Source organism: Felis catus, chromosome F2 (genome assembly GCF_018350175.1).
Source record: "Felis catus isolate Fca126 chromosome F2, F.catus_Fca126_mat1.0, whole genome shotgun sequence".
NCBI classification, from domain to species: Eukaryota; Metazoa; Chordata; class Mammalia; order Carnivora; family Felidae; genus Felis; species Felis catus.
The window spans coordinates 45196514-45215235 of record NC_058385.1 but is presented as its reverse complement, the minus strand read 5'-3'; the positions used below and the strand labels follow the sequence as shown (position 1 = coordinate 45215235).

The following is an 18722-nucleotide window of genomic DNA, read 5'->3' as shown; positions in this document are numbered from 1 at the left end:
ATTTCAGTTAAATATATAGCTTAGAGTTACTAAATTTGATTAGACTCTAATTTTATTTTTTAGCTCTAAAAATCTGTATACCAAACAATTCTTATAATTTGCATTCTCAAACACTGTTTAAAAATAACGAGTAGTTTAAACCACAAATTCTTCCTTTCTTGAGTATCTAACAAACCAATTGATAATGTCAAGAAATCCTTACATATGACTTTTGCAAAAAAAAGACTATTAAACAAAGCTTTAAACACTTGCCATTTGAATACAAAATAAATGGAAAAGGTCTTAATTGTCTCCTGTTTGTTGTTTACATGGTAAGACCCCCAGTATTGTGTGTGTTAAGAATCCAAGCTGTCTTCTTAATCACCTTAATGATTAATCTTAATAATCCTTAGAATCCTTTGCATCCTATTATTTTTACTGAATTATTATTCTCATTAAACATAAGGCTTAATTAGGTTTTGATATGGATAGCAAAAACTTCAACACAACACATTTTCAAAACATATTCCTTTATACAGTGCAAACAGTACACTTTTCTTACCTTGATTCAACAAGTTTATATAATGCTCTTATGTGCTAATTGTTGAATGTACAAAGCCAAGTTAGATATAATACTAATTTTCAGAGTCCACTAAAAACATATATAGCTTGTTTTACAGAGTACTTTATTTTTAAGTTAGGAACAGAAAGAACTATTAAGAACTATTTGGAAGAACTAGAGAGGTCAGGCTTATAAAAGTATAGGAAAGTTTTAGGCTAAGATTGGAGGCTACATAGAGGCAAACCATTAGCAAAAGCAGCATATATGTATGTAGCATGTACAAGAAATAATGATTAGTCAAATAAAGCCAAAGTAAGCAATGTAAGGTGAAAGAACCACACCAGAAACTAAAGGCATGAACCAGTTCAGTAAAAGTGAGATAACATTAAGAACTATAAAGATACGGGGCGCCTGGGTGGCTTAGTTGGTTAAGTGCACACGCTCTCACTCTCTTGCTCTCTCTCAAATAAAAATAAACATTAAAAAAAATAAAAATTTAAAAAATTTAAGAGAACTATAAAAATGTTCTCAGTCTTCATTCTACTTGGCCATATTTCAAGATTTGGTAATTAGGATGCCAATAACCAATAAGAAAGGAGATTTAGTAGTTCTAGTAGAGGAACAAGAGTAGGAGCAGTAAATGAATAGTTCAAAAAGTGAGTAAGAATTTAAAGCGTAAATAATAAACATAGATTGCCCCTTCAAGAAGACAGGCAATATAGGAAGGAAATAGATTGGGTAGTAATATGAGGTAAAAGCATCAGCCATCTTCTTATTCCCATTTTGGGGATAAAAGAGCACATTTTGGGGCACCTGGGTGGCTCAGTCGATTAAGCATTTGACTCTTGATTTTGGCTCAGGTCATGATCTCAGGGTTCGTGAGTTCAAGCCCCACGTTGGGCTCTGTACTGACAGTGCAGAGCCTGCTTGGGATTCTCTCTCTCTCCATCCCTCCCCCATTTGTGCATGCCCTCTATCAAAATAAAATAAACTTTAAAAATAAAAAAGAAAGAAATTTGCCTTACATACAAAGGCTAACTGATGGTGCACCGTGCCTCATCAATTTATTAATCAATAATAAAACTATTTGATAATACAAGAATGGTGAGGAATTCAGTTTTCTATTTTACATATTTGAAGAGACAAATTCAAGAAAAGATGGAAAACCACTAAATTTACCAATCTAATAAGATACTAAAAGAAAATAACAATGATAAGACCTTTAGACAACAAAATTTTTATTCAATGCCACCCTAAGAGAACAATTATATAAGATGAATCTTTTATAAGACAACACAGCTTCAGATGCTAGTGATATATTAGCAAAAGAAAAAAAAAATGTTTGAAACTTCAAGACAAGCAGACAGTAACAGATTTGCTATCTTAAAAAAAAATTCACATGAATTTATGTCATTTTAAGTTAATGCAAAACAAACTTCACAGTGTTTCATTCTACAAAACAACTTCACTATTCAATCTTTATAATGACATCTTCTGTTATTTTGGTGGAATGTTATAGTCTCTAAATACTAAAGGACTACTACTATGAATAAAACCTTACTGTAATTACTTTTAGTTCAGCTTACATCCTTAAAAATGTCTGTAGTCATACACTTCTGCACAACGTTAACATTAAAACACACTATTAATTTTTGAAACATATGGTTGTCTCAAAAGCCCAGAAGTGAAACATGTTCATTAAAGAAATGTGAAAAAGTTCCAAGTGAACTGCCAAAACTAGCATAATTATGAAAATATTTAACACTGAAACCATCTGAAATCACATACTGTATATAGATTACAGTGATGTCATAATAAACATTCCAGCCAAAATGCACTAAAACTACTGCAGTCCAATAAATCTGGCATACATGAGATGACAAACATTTTAAAGTAAGAGAACAAGTTTTTATTTTTTAAAAGTGATTAGCAGCAAAAAAAGGGTAAAGTGCATAGACTAAATATAAGGTTTCAAATAGTTAAAAAAAATAACAGTGAAGAAAGCTTCCCTACAAATTACACATTTTTATTATTCAAAAGAAAAAAAAAAGAATTTGCTTAAACAAAATTTGTAATAATCCTGAAATTTTAGTCACTTTAAAAATGACCATTAATCATGGTACTTACAGGAATATATACTATAAAACAAACACTACCAAATGTGAAAATGCAAATCTTTCTTAATTATAGTTAGGAAATTAGGGTTGCATATATAATTAGAAAATAATCCTTTTCATAATTTCACCTAGTTTTCATTTCAATTACATCTTAATTGCATCAGTCACAGATCAGCTTCCATTCAAATCCTACCTCAGCCAAATTAAATAAAAAGCAAAACAAGAATTACAATATTTACTATTAAAATTAGAATTACTTCCATCATTATGAGCTCACTATCTGCTTCCAAACAGTATGCATCATTTTTTAACACATTTTACTTCATTGAAAGTCTCTGATTTCTAATAAAAGATACCCTGTTCTCAAAAATACAAACTAAAATGTTTTGAGGTCATTTTTAACCCCAAACACATTATAGTTATATCTCTTATTTAGGTTGCAATTTTCCCAAAATGTCTGGTAAGTACATTTCATGGTAAAAGAATGTTTTCTCTTGGGGACCACATAGCTATTTCTGAAAATACTGCCCTTTGCTCCTCATGAAACAAGCAAGAATGTCATTTCCTTACAAAAGTTCCTAACAGAGGGAAAATGTGGTGAACACCATATGTATGTAAATACATCCATTACCTTCATACTGACAGATGATAGGATCAGGTTGCATACTTTTCACCTTAGCCCTCATAAGGGTGAGTCAGTTAAAACTTGAAACCCATCAACTCCCAGATTCACAATGGTATGAATAAATTGAGGATAGGACTTAAAACAGGTGGCTGAATCATTTCAACTCCTTGGTTAAAAATAGACCAAGAGACGGGGTGCCTTGGTGGCTCATCGGTTGAGCATCCAACTTCAGCTCAGGTCATGATCTTACGGTTCATGAGTTCAAGCCCCCCATCGGACTGTGCTGACAGCTCGGAGCCTGGAGCCTGCTTCAGATTCTGTGTCTCCCTCTCTCTCTGCCCCTCCCCTGGCTCATGCTCTGTCTCTCAAAAATAAACATTAAAAAATTTTTAATAAAATAAAAATAGACAAAGAGGTTAAAATGCAACAAAGAATTGAAGGGAAAAAAACTGAAAGGCAGCGTCAATAAGTGATGTGCTTTAAGCTCTTCAGCCTCATGGCATGCAGACAAGCAGAAAAGAATGAAGGCTTACCTGAATGCTCTGGTCACCAAAAAAGCCTGAATGAAATACAGTGAAGGGCCTTGCAAATGAACTGATACAGAGCTTGTAAGGACATGCACCTCTACCCTCTCCAGTAGCAAGTACAACAGCAATTGTCAGATGCAATAAAGAATCTCTAAGAGAAACCCTGAATTCCAGAGTCAGAGAGTCAAATAAAGTCACCAAAGAAGAGGTATATTTGGAGAACACAAGAGCAAGCCCGGGAAAACACATTCACTCACATTCATGGTCGAAATTAGAATCTCTGACTCACGTCTACCCTGACAGAAATATTAATCAACTTAATTTTAGTCACTAAAAAAAGTACCTTGCACATTTGAAAGAAGGAATGCGTATGCCCCCAATGTCTTCACACATCAACTGCAGTCCACAGAAGAGGCTGCTTACATCTTTTCTCCCATCAAGGGTGAGAACATGAGGTGAGGGTGGGCAAGAAGAGAATGCTGTTGATGCCCCCCCTTACATTATTTTACTTGATCCTCCCAAAAGGAAGAACAGCTAATCTGACAAGCCAAAGCCAAACATTCATTAAGCCACGTTTTAATAATGAAAGACATCACTGTACTAACTGTAAACACCTGTGTGGTGGGGCCTGTCTTCTATCTCTGACATCCATGCTACTCAAGTAACAGGACCAAAGCCATTTATGCCAGATTAGCCTATCTCTCTCCTGCCTTCTTTTCAAACATACAGAGCCACCTGAACCAGAATACTTCCCCAGCCAGAAAACAAACTGTGCTGGTTAACAGCAACACATTTAAGGAAAATCTGTTGTATATTATTGCCTATGACATCCCCTTCACTCTTATCACTAGGCATATATAATTATTGCCAACCTCTCCTCTTTGTAGAGCACTGGATTGAAGTGGTTAGACCTACTCATATTTGAAAGGTGAAACAGGCAGAAATTAATGGAAGAAAGACCAAAGTATATATGGAGGCATTCTGGCATAAAGCACATTCTGCTACTAATTTTTACCAGAATTCACTAGGGGGCTGGAGGAGACTGGGTGCTTGACTAGATTAATAAAACTGTGCTTTGTTTTCTTACAAAAAACTTCCTTCAGCAAGAAAGAACTGAGCAATGTGTATGTATGTGTTAGCCACTCTCAGAGAAAATATGTAGTATAAATACATGGTACCCTTATCCAGGTACTTTACTTACCTACTTCAGGAACAATCCTTATATGCATAAAAAAATTAAAAGCAATGTACGTTAGTCAGCAATCATACGTCACAAAGAAACACTAACGACCTTTACTGAACACTTCGATGTGCCAGACCAGGCCTTAAATATTTTAAGAATGAAATTAGATCTTAAGAGGTCCCAAGGTCAAAAAGATAGAAAGTGACTGAGCTGGGATAAATACCCAGATCTGTCTGTCTGAAAAACTCCTCCTATGAGCTCTTTCCTGAACTTGAAACAAATACCAACAGCAGGGAGAAAGAGAAGGCAGAGAGGGAGGAAAGAGACAAATAGAAACTTTTTTTTAATTTATGACACTTCTAACGTGTCACCTACTGCTAATGACATTACACTCATCTCTTTATCCTCTTAACAAAGCTATGAATTAGACACTGTTCTCCATGCAAAAGTATCCCCATTTAATATTTTTTTATATTCATATATTTATTTTTGAGAGAGAGAGAGAGAGAGAACAAGTTGGGGAGGGGCAGAAGAGAGAGACACAGAATGTGAAGCAGGCTCCAGACTCTGAGTTGTCAGCACAGAGCCCAATGCAGGACTCAAATCCACAACTGTGAAATCATAACCTGAGCCAAAGTCAGATGCTTAATGAACTGAGCCACCCAGGCACCCTAAAAGTATTCCCATTTAAAGATAAGGAAACTAAGACATAAAGAGATGGTTCAAAATCACACTATCACATCGCATAATCCTAACCACAGTTGCTCTACTTTCTCCCTATGAGAAAAGGCCAACTAACAGCACATATATTAGGAGGAGGGATTGAGTACAGTGAGAAGGGATTGTGCACAATCCCTTTAGTCAAAAAAATGTCACAAAGGACTTGAGGTTTGAAAAGCCTGTCCTTAGGCTTGCAATCTGTATAGTCTGTTGCAACTAAATTCTACCACTGCCCGTTGAAAAATGAAAACAGCCACAGACAATATGTAAACAAATAAGACTGTCTCAAAAAACCTTTATTTACTAAAACAGGTGGTAGGCCCATGGGCCATAGTTTCATTACCTCTGCTTTAAAACGTTTGTCTTAATAAAAATGCACAAGATAAACATTTATTCAACCTGAAATTGCATTATAACACAGTGTTTTCATCATGTAAGGCCAAAATCTCAGACCACAAAAAATAAATATAAATTTTGAGGGAATCTATAAAACAACTAGGGAAGAAAAAACACAGAATTTTTGCTTGTCAAAAGTACTGCCAAAAAGACAAGGCATTTCCACTGTTATCCCTTTGGCCAATTTTTGATGAAGAAGTAAATGTTTAAAAAGAGAAAGGAAAGAAAGCCAAATGGCAGTAAGAAAACTGGCTGAAGATTCTAGGAGCCCAAAAGAAAAAAAAAATAAACATTTCTGCAAGGAAATAATATATGTAACTACAGCATTATTATCAAAATAGCATATTCTAAACATATGCAAATGTAAAAGTTAAAATTTTGCCAACAAATAAGATATAAAAAGTAACCTGGGACAAGATCTATAAGCATGGGGGCCGGGGGGGGGGGGGGGGGAGGGAAACATCTTCTAATCATATGTAATTCCAAAAAGGGAGAAATTCCAAGAATATTCTCATATTCTAATAATGAAAAAATTCATTTCAGATAAATTTTCAGGAAGCACAGAATGTTCCCAATAGTACCATGAGTACCTTCTCAATAGTACTACTAAATCCAATTGAGATTTTTAAAATTTTTAAAGTTTTTAAAGGAGTAACAAAGATTTTAAAGTGTTTAATTATATGCTATTACAACATTAACAAGTATAAAATTCACAAATTCTTAAGTATTCAGACTATAATGACTCATTTCACTTTAGCTATCAATGGGACACTTACTCCTAAAAAAGTGGTATAATATTAAGTATGCTGCTTAAAACAAAAGGAAAAACTCAAGAGCCATAATGTTTACCATATTCCTGTTTCATAAAGAAACACTTGTTTATTTTGTATTTTAAACCCCTCCACATCTACTCTATACCTGAGTGTCCATTTATACACAGATACTTTAAACAGTGATTAAGATATAAATACCTTTAACTGTTATAAGAAGGTATTCTTTTCCATCAAAATATTATAATTTATATATCTAATAAACATTTTTTCAGAGCCAATACTCTAACATTTTAAAGTTTGTCTCATTTGAAAAAGAATAATAATTTATTTCACAAAGGTGTATCCAATCTCTTACTGGCTTTTCTCTGATATATGACAATTTTCTGTTAATGTGAACTACTTAATAGAGAAACCTCAAAATAACATTTTCCCCTTCCATTACATTGCTATTTGCATTGTAAATATTAGAATAATTTTATTTAATACTCAATATTTCCTATTTTCCCTATAAAACAAATGCAGAGGCAAATACTAGCGTTACTAAATAAAATATTGAAGTTGAGAATGAGATCTAATTTTCAAGGATCTAAATTACAAAGATCTAATTTGCATTTAGACAAACTGAGGCAAACAATAAAACCTACCAAGAGAGCTAAAGAGTACACTAATGTTCAGGTGTGAGCCTAGACTTCAGGAAGAGCTCAACAACTAACCGAACATTCAGGAGCACCTCTACGTATTCAGATGCACAAAACAAACATCAACACCAATGGAGAGTCTCTCCTTAAAATTATTCCATCTTTGAACAACGTGGGTAAATTTAATTCTCTACCAAAAAGATATCAAATCTGAATACTGTAGTATTTGTAATCATCTCAAATTCTACAATGCTACAATTCTACAAATTCTGTAATTCTACAAATTCTACAAATTGTAGAATTCTCAAATTCTACAATTCTAATAGATCATTGTAGAAGTTTGATAGAGACAGGGCACCTAGGTGGCTCAGTTAGGTAAGTGTCTGACTTTGGCTCAGGTCATGATCTCATGGTTCGTGGGTTCAAGCTCCATGTCAGGCTCTGTGCTGACAGCTCAGAGCCTGGAGCCTGCTTCGGATTCTGTCTCCCTCTCTCTCACTCTCTGCCCCATCCCCGCTCACATTCTCTCTCTCTGTCTCTCAAAAATAAATGTAAAAAACACAAAACAAATTTAAAAAGAGTAAATGGTTGAGTAGATTAAGAGAGGGAAAGACTCCATTAAGTCTAGACATAAAAAAAGAGTCTGAAGATAGTAAAGTAGAATGGAGGTGGTAGAGGATCACATTCAGAATTCTCTGCACACTGCAGTACAGGAGATAAAAGTTGGTAAGTAGAAAAAGAAAGAGTCCTCAACTTCAGAGTATTATATATAAAGGAATGTATTTTAAAAGCAAACAGGTTGGGGCGCCTGGGTGGCGCAGTCGGTTAAGCGTCCGACTTCAGCCAGGTCACGATCTCACGGTCCGTGAGTTCGAGCCCCGCGTCAGGCTCTGGGCTGATGGCTCGGAGCCTGGAGCCTGTCTCCGATTCTGTGTCTCCCTCTCTCTCTGCCCCTCCCCCATTCATGCTCTGTCTCTCTCTGGCCCAAAAATAAAAAAATAAAAAACGTTGAAAAAAAAAAAAAGAGTCAGACATTTTAAAAAAATAAATAAATAAAATAAAAGCAAACCGGTAAAAATAAATAAATAAATAAATAAATAAATATATATATATATATATATATATAAAAAAATAAAAGCAAACAGGTAAGTCTTATACTGTTAAATAATATTCTGAATAACTATTATGGGTACAAACAATGCAAGAAGCTTTATATTCATTCTTCACAATCATCACAAAAATCCTCTAAGATACTGTCATTTTCATTTAACAAATGACAAAAATAAAGTTCATAAGGATAAATAGCTTATAAAAAGTGAAAATTTTTGACAAATATTAGAGAGTTTTTGTTAAAGTCTTGGAAAAGTTCAAAAAAGGAAGGAATTACTTTAAGCTATTTCTATTACTCTCACTAAAATCCTTTAATCTTCTTACAGTTGGCCATTTTTCTCTCATCCCAACTCTTGCTATTCTCTTTTGAATAGAAAATAGAGCTACTACTAGAAAAGCCCTAGTCATAAGCAGGTAAGTAGGAGTTAACCCAAAGGTTAAATCTAGAAATCAGAATTGTTAAGCAAAGAAAGCAGCAAAGACTTTCTCAAACACAAGCTGAAAGAATTTGCATCAAGATGAAATGGACTACAAAAATATTCAACGAAGTTCTTCAAACTTAAGTAAAATACTGCTACATGAAAAATTTGATCTACGTAAAGAAATGAAGAATGCCAGAAGTAACTAAATGGGTAAATACAACAGACACTTTCTTGTTTTTTAATTTCTTAAAACACTGTTCAAAGCAATCATAATAATAACAGCATATCACTGATTTATAATATATATTGAAGAGTCATAACATTAGCACAAATGATGGCAAGGAATAAAGAGAAGCATACTGTTATAGGCATACTAAAGTAAAACACAATATTTCATTATCCATGAAGTGAAATATTATTAAAGTAGATAAATACGCATATTGGTAACCCTAGAACAGCCACTAAAAAAACGAAGAGATACAGCAAATAAACCAGTAATGAAGATAAAATGTAATGCTCAAATACACTCAACTAATCCAACAAAGGCAGGAAAAGAAAAAAAGGAACAAGAATTAGCTAGAACAAATAGAAAACAAATAGAAAACAAATAAAAAGACTTGAGACCAATCTTACTAACAACTACATAAAATGTAAACAATCTAAAACACTCCAATGAATAGGCAGAAATTATCAGACTAGTAAAACCCAACTATAATCTGTCTATATTGCAAACTCAGTTCAGATGTAGACTCAGTAGTTTCTGATTACTAAATATCCCAAGTTTAAAAAAAAAAAATCATGTGAAAATGAACAAGTTCAAGAAAAAAGAAAATCAGTAGTATGTAATCATCAGAAGGAAAATCAGAGAACCGCTGCATTTTATGAATTGCAAGGGAACCTATAGACTAGCTTGTGAACCAAACAGAAAAACTCGAAGCTGCAGTGTTCTTCATTATTGTTAATTCCAGACAATACACGGAGATGGCTCAAGGCTAAAAGGGAAAAGAGAACATGGAACCATCAGCAAGCTGAGAAGTACTAAACCAGCATTGTTTTCTGTCTGCAGCATTTTGACATATAAATTATAGTGTCCACAACATGGAATATTATAACTAAGGTTATAGTGGCACTTCTATTACAATCCCGTATATTCACATTCATTCATAACATTCTTAGAAAGTCCTTCATTAAAACAAAAGACTTCATTACTTGTTTGAATTCAAATGTGACTTTTCTTCTTCCTAAGACAGAAGAGCTAGGAGAATAAAAATAGCATTTTCAGCTCAAAAGAAAAGAAAAGAAAAGAAAAGAAAAGAAAAGAAAAGAAAAGAAAAGAAAAAAGAAACTTCCCAAGGATAAAACACACACAACAGGATCCCTCAAAAACATCAAGCATGGCAAACAAGAATTAAAACTCCTTCATTAAATTATATAAAAAACTTTTTATTTAACCAAAACCCACTTTATGCCAAGTTCAGTTTTCATATGGCATATATTTTAAGCTTATACATGACACAATAAAAGATTCTAGTATATGCAATTTTTTTAGCAAGCACAAAGCAGTTTTTTAAAGCAAAAGTACACTCCCAAGGTGGGAGAGCAGGCAGGTCCTACAAGGTGGAACTGGCCCGTAGGTTGCTTTGGGATTGAATATTACTGGGTCTCTCTGGGCTGGAAGGAACTGTGACATACAGTGGGGTGGTCTCTAATGCAAGCTGCTTCCAATCATTTGGGGGGACTCCTTCCACAGGTTGGGAGGGGGCTTTTTTGACCCTATGAAGTTTCTACCGGGACTATCAGGGCAGCCTTTCTCCACGACAGGTTGGAGGCAAGGGTGCGGGGGGTTAACAGCAGTGCAAATGCATGATTACCCAGGGACAGAGGTGGAAGGGGGAGAGTGTAGGCTCTGCACTTGCGGCTCTTAGTCTGTCAGCCCCAAGGTCTGGGAAGTCATAAGGTCAGGATGTTGTGCCCCTGGGCTTTTGATGTGTAAGCTATTTATCACCATCTTTGCCTCCAGCTCTTGTCTCTATCATTCCCCTTTAAGGATTCAGGACTCTGGCCTGGAGGCAATTCCTTCCACTGCTGGTATCTAGCATGTCCTAACATGTCCTCCTCCCCCACCCCCCTACCCCTGGCTCAAGAAATAGGGACCCAAATCACTGGCAAAGAGGGCAATGACCACTCTGGCTGCTTCAAGCTGAAGCAGGGCATCAGGGAGTTTGGGTTCACTATTCTTGCTGTCTGTCAGGTAGGAAGAATTTCCAGGTACAATATCCATTCACGAGTCTCATGTAGATGAAGGTGTCCTGAGTACAGTCTGATGGCCTTGGTGTAGTGCCAGTTAAGAGTTTTATTGCTTCTAATCTGCCACATCCATCTTTACTGATGACTCCAGTCCACAGATGGTTACTTGTTGCAGTGGGGCCAAATGGAGTAGAGGACCCCTTCAGTCCATCACCATGTGTGGGGTAGCAGTTTCTGAACTGGGTGTCCTTTTACCTCAAGGGCAGTTAGCCACGCAGTGTCCTGTCTGCTGACATTTAGGACATTGGGGGTGGTGGGGGGGGGGGTCTCTTACTCGGATATTTTCATGCCAGTCCTCCTGCAGATCAGGCATTTTTCTGATCCCTTTTTTAGGACGCAGTTGGACATTTTTGAAGCAGGTTTGGCCCTACAGGGCTGCTAGCAATTAGGCCTGACTGCCATATTTCCTTTTCTCTTTCTTCCAAGCCTTAACCTCTTCCTCTTGGTCCCTGTTGTATAAGACATTAGATGATGCTGAAAGAAGTTTTTTAACACTGGGGCCCAGGTTCTCTTACCAGTTTTGGCAGATTCCGCCTGATATTTGGCAGACTAAGAGAAGAATTTGCCTTTTAGAATGACCGTTCCCTCAAAAGACTGTAGATCACGGTTAATATATTTAGTCACAGCCTCAGAGTCTTTCTAGAAAGGCAGTAGAATTCTCATTTGGCTCCTGGGTGACTATAGCCACCTTAGAGTAGCTGATAGCTTTTTGTCCACTGGCTTTCAACCCTGACTTAACACAGATGAGAAATTGATCCCACTCCCATCTTTCTGAAGGTTGGTCATAATCGCATCCTGGATCCACAGGCAGGGACAGCAGTCTCTCCTACTGGGTATCTGGTATCAGAGAGGTGAAGACTGTTAGCATACACCCTGGCTTCCTTAAGAACCATTCCCTTTTGGGTCACTGAAAGAGCCTGTCCTAAGATGATCGTCATTAAAGAACTAGATCATTATAACATTATCTTCCAAACAGAGGAAGGGATAGATGTGTTATAAAAGGTCATGAAGAGAGGAGGGAGAGTTAAGATGGCAGAGAAGTAAGAGAACCAGAATTTCCCTTGTCCCACAAACACAGTAGTATTGAGGTCAGAACACTTGGAATTTCAGGAATCCAGGCTACTGAGTGACAGAAACATCTCCACCGATGTACGGAGACAGCTTGGGGGACAGAGATGCATGTTTGCAAATTGAGACAGATAAAATGGGCAGCGTAGGCACAGAAAGAGGGAACACTTCTGGTCAAGAGACAAAAGGAAGAGAAAGAGAGGCTGTGGAAGTGTGGGATTGTATTTGGACAAGAGAAAAACCTGTCCAGACCACAACCAGGGATCGAAAAATCCAGAGAGCCAGTTTCTACCTTCCAAACAGACTTAGGAGTCAAGATCAGAGTTCTCAGGGCTGTGCAACTTTATCCGGACTGAACCCGCAGCTGTGTGTGTGCGCCCGGCAGGGAAGGGAGCAATCTGGGGGGTGCACTGGGAGACAGGAGTCCCTCCCTTGAGTCTATGGGAAGAGGGTAAGACATCAGGTTTTGAATTCCAGCTGAGCGCCTAGGAGAGGGGGGAGACTGTGGAGCAGGACAAGCTGGACCACCCGCGCTGCTCTGTGAAAACTGCCTGAACAGCATGGTTTGAGACACCCAGTCTGGGAGGAGCGATTAGGGTGTTGCTATTTTTCTCCCCATCACCAACACGATGGGGCTTCAGAGAACAGGTCAGCGACTCCCAGTGGAACCAGGACCCACTTACACCAAACCCCGCCCCTCTGTGCCTGCTAGCTGCGTATCTACTGGAGACTGACCCTAACCAAACTAGAAGGCCTCTCCTGCAGACCAACACAGCCACCAGTTCCAACGTACCAACAGACAACTGTCCTGTGGTTTTGCATTTTCTGATTTGATTTTTGGTCAATTCTTATTATATATATGTATACTTTTCTTCTTTATTCTGTTTGTTTAATCAGGCATTTTGACTATTCTTTTTACACCTTTTCTATATCTCCTCCTCTTTATTTTCATCTCTGTCTCTCTCTCTCTCTCTCTGGATTGACACTTACAGTTTCTTTGATTCTCTTCCTGGTCCTTTTTTTCTGCCCCTGTCATTTCTCTTTGTATGGGATATGCTTCTTCTTCCACTCTCTCCCTTTTCAATTTTTCCAGAGTTACTTCAACGAACAAATTAAAGCATACACAATGAAAGGTCCAAATCACCAACCACTACAAGTAGGAAGATAAAGCAACCAGAGTCACAACAACAAAGTGCAAGCGACACACTGCAAAAACATTTCCTGAAGTGCCAGGCCCTGGACAGAGAAGTACTCACAGGTGCAAGGCACATAACAAGCTATTAAAACACATGAAAGACAGAAAATTAGCCAAAATGATGAAATGGAAGAATTTTCCTCAAAAAAAATTCCAGGAAGAAATGACAGCCAGAGAATTTCTCAAGAGGGATATAAACAATATATTTGAATATGAATTTAGAGTAACAGTCATGAGACTAATAGCTGGGCTTGAAAAAAGCATAGAAGACAAGAGAATCTATTGCTCCAGAGATCAAGGACCTAAGAAACAGTCATGAGGAATTAATAAATGTTATAAATGAATTAAAAAAAAAAAAAAAAACCAGATGCAGTGACGGCAAGGATGGAAGAACTAGAGGGGAAAATAGGTGAAATAGAAAATAAAATTATGGAAAATTATGAAGCTGAGAAAAAGAGGGATAGGAAATTACTAGATCATGAAGGGAGAATTAGAGACCTAAGTGATTCAATGAAATGTGGTAATATCCGTATCATAGAAGTTCCACAAGGAGACAGAGAGAAAGGGACAGAAGGTTTATTTGAACAAGTTATTTCTGTGAACTTCCCTAATCTGGGGAAGGAAACAGATCCAAGTACAGGAGGCACAGAGAACTCCCTTCAAAAAAATCAATGAAAACAGATCAACACCATGACCTATCATAGTGAACTGGCAAAATACAAAGATAGAGACTTCTGAAAGCAGCTAGGGACAAACGGGCCTTAACCTACAAGGGTAGACACATGAGGGTATTAGCAGACCTGAACTCTGAAACTTGGCAGGCCAGAAGGGAGTGGCATGAAATATTCAATGTGCTGAATAGGAAAAATATGCAGCCAAGAATCCTTTATCCAGCAAGGCTGTTATTCAGAACAGAAAGAGAGATAAAAGACTTCCCAGACAAAACAATAACAAAAACAAAAACATAAACTAAGGAGTTCATGACCACTAAACTGCCCTGCAGGAGATCCTAAGGGGGACTCCGTGAGTGAAAAGCAGCAAAGACTACAAAGGACTAGAGACATCACCACAAGTATGAAACCTACAAAGAACACAATGACATTAAATCTGTATCTTCCAATAATCACTCTGAATGTAAATGGACTAAATGCCCCGATCAAAAGACACAGGGTGTCAGAATGGATTAAAAAAAAAAAAAATCCATCTATATGCTGCCTACAAGAGACTCATTTTAGACCTGAGGACACCTGTAGATTCAAAGTGAGGGGATGAAGAACCATCTACCATGCTACTGGATATCAAAAGAAAGCTGGAGTAGTCATACTTGTATCAGGCAAAGTAGATTTTAAACCAAAATCTATAACAAGATATAAAAAGGGGCATTATATCATAATTAAGGAGTGTAACCATCAAGAAGAGCTAACAACTGTAAATGTTTTTACCCCCAATGTGCAAGAACCCAAATATGTAAACTAATCACAAACATAAGTAAACTTATTGATAATACTGAAATTGTAGGTGACGTTAATACCCCACTTACAACAATGGACAGATCATCTAGGCAGAAAAATCAGTAAGGATACATCGGCCTTGAATGATACACTGGACCAGTTGGACTTAACAGATATATTCAGAACATAACATCCAAAAGCATCAGATTACACACTCTTCTCGAGTGTACATGGAACATTCTCCAAAACAGATCACATGCTGGGTCACAAATCAGCCCTCAAACATAAAAGGATTGAGATCACACCATGCATATTTTCAGATCACAACATTATGAAACTTGAAATCAACCACACAAAAAAATTTGGAAAGCGTCCAAATACATGGAGGTTAAAGAACATCTGACTAAAGAATAATGGGTCAACCAGGAAATTAAAAAATTTAAAAATATACGGAAGCAAATGAAAATGAAAACACAACAGTCCAAACCCTTTGGGATGCAGCAAAGGCAGTCCTAAGAAGAGGAAAATACATTGCAATCCAGGGCTACCTCAAGAAGCAAGAAAGATCCCAAATACAGACCCTAACCTCACGCCTAAAGGAACTAGAAACGGAGAAGCAAAGAAAACCCTAAGCCAGCAGAAAAGAAGAAATAATAAAGATCAGAGCAGAAATAAGTAATACAGAATCAAAAACAAATAGAACAGATGAATCCAAGAGCTGGTTTTTTGAAAGAATAAACAAAAGTAATAAACCCCTACTGATACTTCTCAAAAAGACAAAAGACCCACAAAGATAAAATCACGTATGAAAGAGGACAGATCACAACCAATACCACAAAAATACAAACAATTATTAGAGAGTACTATGAAAAATTATATGCCAAACTAGACAATCTGGAAGAAATGGACAAATTCCTAGACAACCACACACTACCAAAACTCAAACGGGAAGAAACAGAAAATTTGAACAGACTCATAACCAGCAAAGAAATTTAATCGGTTATCAAAACTCTCCCAACATCAGGGCGCCTGGGTGGCTCAGTCAGTTGAGCATCCGACTTTGGCTCGGGTCATGATCTCGTGATTTGTGAATTTGAGCCCCGCGTGGGGCTCTGTGCTGGACAGCTCAGAGCCTGGAGCCCCCATCGGATTCTGTGTCTCCGCCTCTCTGCCCCTCCCCTGCTCACAATCTGTCTCTCTCTTTTAAATAAATAAGCTGAAAAAAATTTTTGAAAACAAAATTAAAAAAAAAAAAAAAAAAAAAACCTCTCCCAACAAATAGGAGTCCTGGGCCAGATGGCTTCCCAGGGGAATTCTACCAGACATTTAAAATAGAGTTACTGGGGCGCCTGGGTGGCTCAGTCGGTTAAGCGTCCAACTTCAGCTCAGGTCACGATCGCGGTCCATGAGTTCGAGCCCCGCGTTGGGCTCTGGGCTGATGGCTCAGAGCCTGAAGCCTGCTTCCGATTCTGTGTCTCCCTCTCTCTCTGCCCCTCCCCCGTTCATGCTCTGTCTCTCTCTGTCTCAAAAATAAATAAATGTTAAAAAAAAAATTAAAATAGAGTTACTATCTATTCTTCTCAAGCTGTTCCAAAAAACAGAAATGGAAGGAACGTTTCTGGACTCAATCTATGAAGCCAGGATTACCTTGATTCCCAAACCAGAGACCCCACTAAAAAGGAGAATTACGGGCCAATATCTCTAAAGAACATGGATGCAAAAATTCTCAACAAGATACTAGCAAATCAAATTCAACAGCATATAAAAAGAATTATTCACCCAAAAAACAAACAATCCAGTGAAGAAATGGGCAGAAGGCATGAATAGACATTTTTCCAAAGAAGACATCCAGTTGGCCAGCAGACACATGAAACAGTGTTCAACATCACTCATCGTCATGGAAATACAAATCAAAACCAGACTGAGATACCACCTCACACTGGTCAAAGGGGCTAAAATGAACAAATCAGGAGACTATAGATGCTGGAGAGTATGCGGAGAAACAGGAACCCTCTTGCACTGTTGGTGGGAATGCAAACTGGTGCAGCTGCTCTGGAAAACAGTGTGGAGGTTCCTTCCTCAAAAAAATTTAAAATACACCTACCCTATGACCCAGCAATAGCACTGCTAGGAATTTACCCAAGAGATACAGGAGTGTTGATGCATAGGGGCACTTGTACCCCAATGTTTATAGCAGCACTTTCAACAATAGCCAAACTATGGAAAGAGCCTAAATGTCCATCAACTGACGATGGATAAAGAAGATGTGATTTTTATATACAATGGAATACTACTTGGCAATGAGAAAATGAAATCTGGCCATTTGCAGCAACGTGGATGGAACTGGAGGGTATTATGCTAAGTGAAATAAGTCAGAGAAAGACAGATATCATATGTTTTCACTCATATGTGGATCTTGAGAAACTTAACACAGACCATGTGGGAGGGGAAGGGGTAAGAAAAGTTACAAACAGGGAGGGAGGCAAACCATAAGAGACTCTTAAATATAGAGAACTGAGGGTTGATTGGGGGCGGGGGGGAAGTGGGTGATGGGCATTGAGGAGGGCATTTGTTGGGATGCACACTAGGTGTTGTATGGAAACCAATTTGACAATAAATTATAGAAAGGAAAGAAAGTATTCACCATGATCAAGTGGGATTCATTCCTGGGCTGCAGGGCTGGTTCAATATTCATAAATCAATCAACATCATACATCACGTTAATAGAAGAAAGGATAACAACCATATGATCCTGTCAATAGATGCAGAAAAAGCTTTTGACAAAATACAGCATCCTTTCTTAATAAAAATCCTTAAGAAAGTCAGGATGCAAATACTCACTGTGAAAACTAAATTACCACTTAAGATTTGAAATAATAGGGGCGCCTGGGTGGCGCAGTCGGTTAAGCGTCCGACTTCAGCCAGGGCACGATCTCGCGGTCCGTGAGTTCGAGCCCCGTGTCAGGCTCTGGGCTGATGGCTCAGAGCCTGGAGCCTGTTTCCGATTCTGTGTCTCCCTCTCTCTCTGACCCTCCCCCGTTCATGCTCTGTCTCTCTCTGTCCCAAAAGTAAATAAACGTTGAAAAAAAAAAAATTAAAAAAAAAAGAAATAATATGGAAAATGCTTATGTGTTCATTAGAAAGTAGAAGAAAAAATTGTACACATTAATAAGAGCTGTATTACCTTTTGTTAATGCAAGAAAAGGGCTCGTTTAATCCATGTTTAAAAGGACTCTTTAATATTTTACCACAATTTTTAAAATTTTTAAATATATATCAAATACATATCAAAAGGAAGAAAATGGATTATCTTTCAATTGTGATGTTATATGTAAGATGTTTTTGCTACTTTTCTTCAATTTGCAAATTTCCATTAAAAATATGTAAGCTTTGTGGGGCGCCTGGGTGGAGCAGTCGGTTAAGCGTCCGACTTCAGCCAGGTCACGATCTCGCGGTCCGTGAGTTCGAGCCCCGCGTCGGGCTCTGGGCTGATGGCTCAGAGCCTGGAGCCTGTTTCCGATTCTGTGTCTCCCTCTCTCTCTGCCCCTCCCCCGTTCATGCTCTGTCTCTCTCTGTCGCAAAAATAAATAAACGTTGAAAAAAAAAATTTTTTTTTAAAATAAAAAAAAAATATGTAAGCTTTGTAAAC

At 37.4% G+C, this 18722-nt stretch overlaps 1 protein-coding gene across 14 annotated transcripts in view; it reads right to left on the bottom strand.

Annotated features, from left to right (window-relative positions):
- VPS13B (vacuolar protein sorting 13 homolog B) overlaps window positions 1-18722 on the bottom strand; it is an 804655-nt gene that overhangs the window by 736262 nt on the left and 49671 nt on the right. The window lies entirely within an intron of this gene.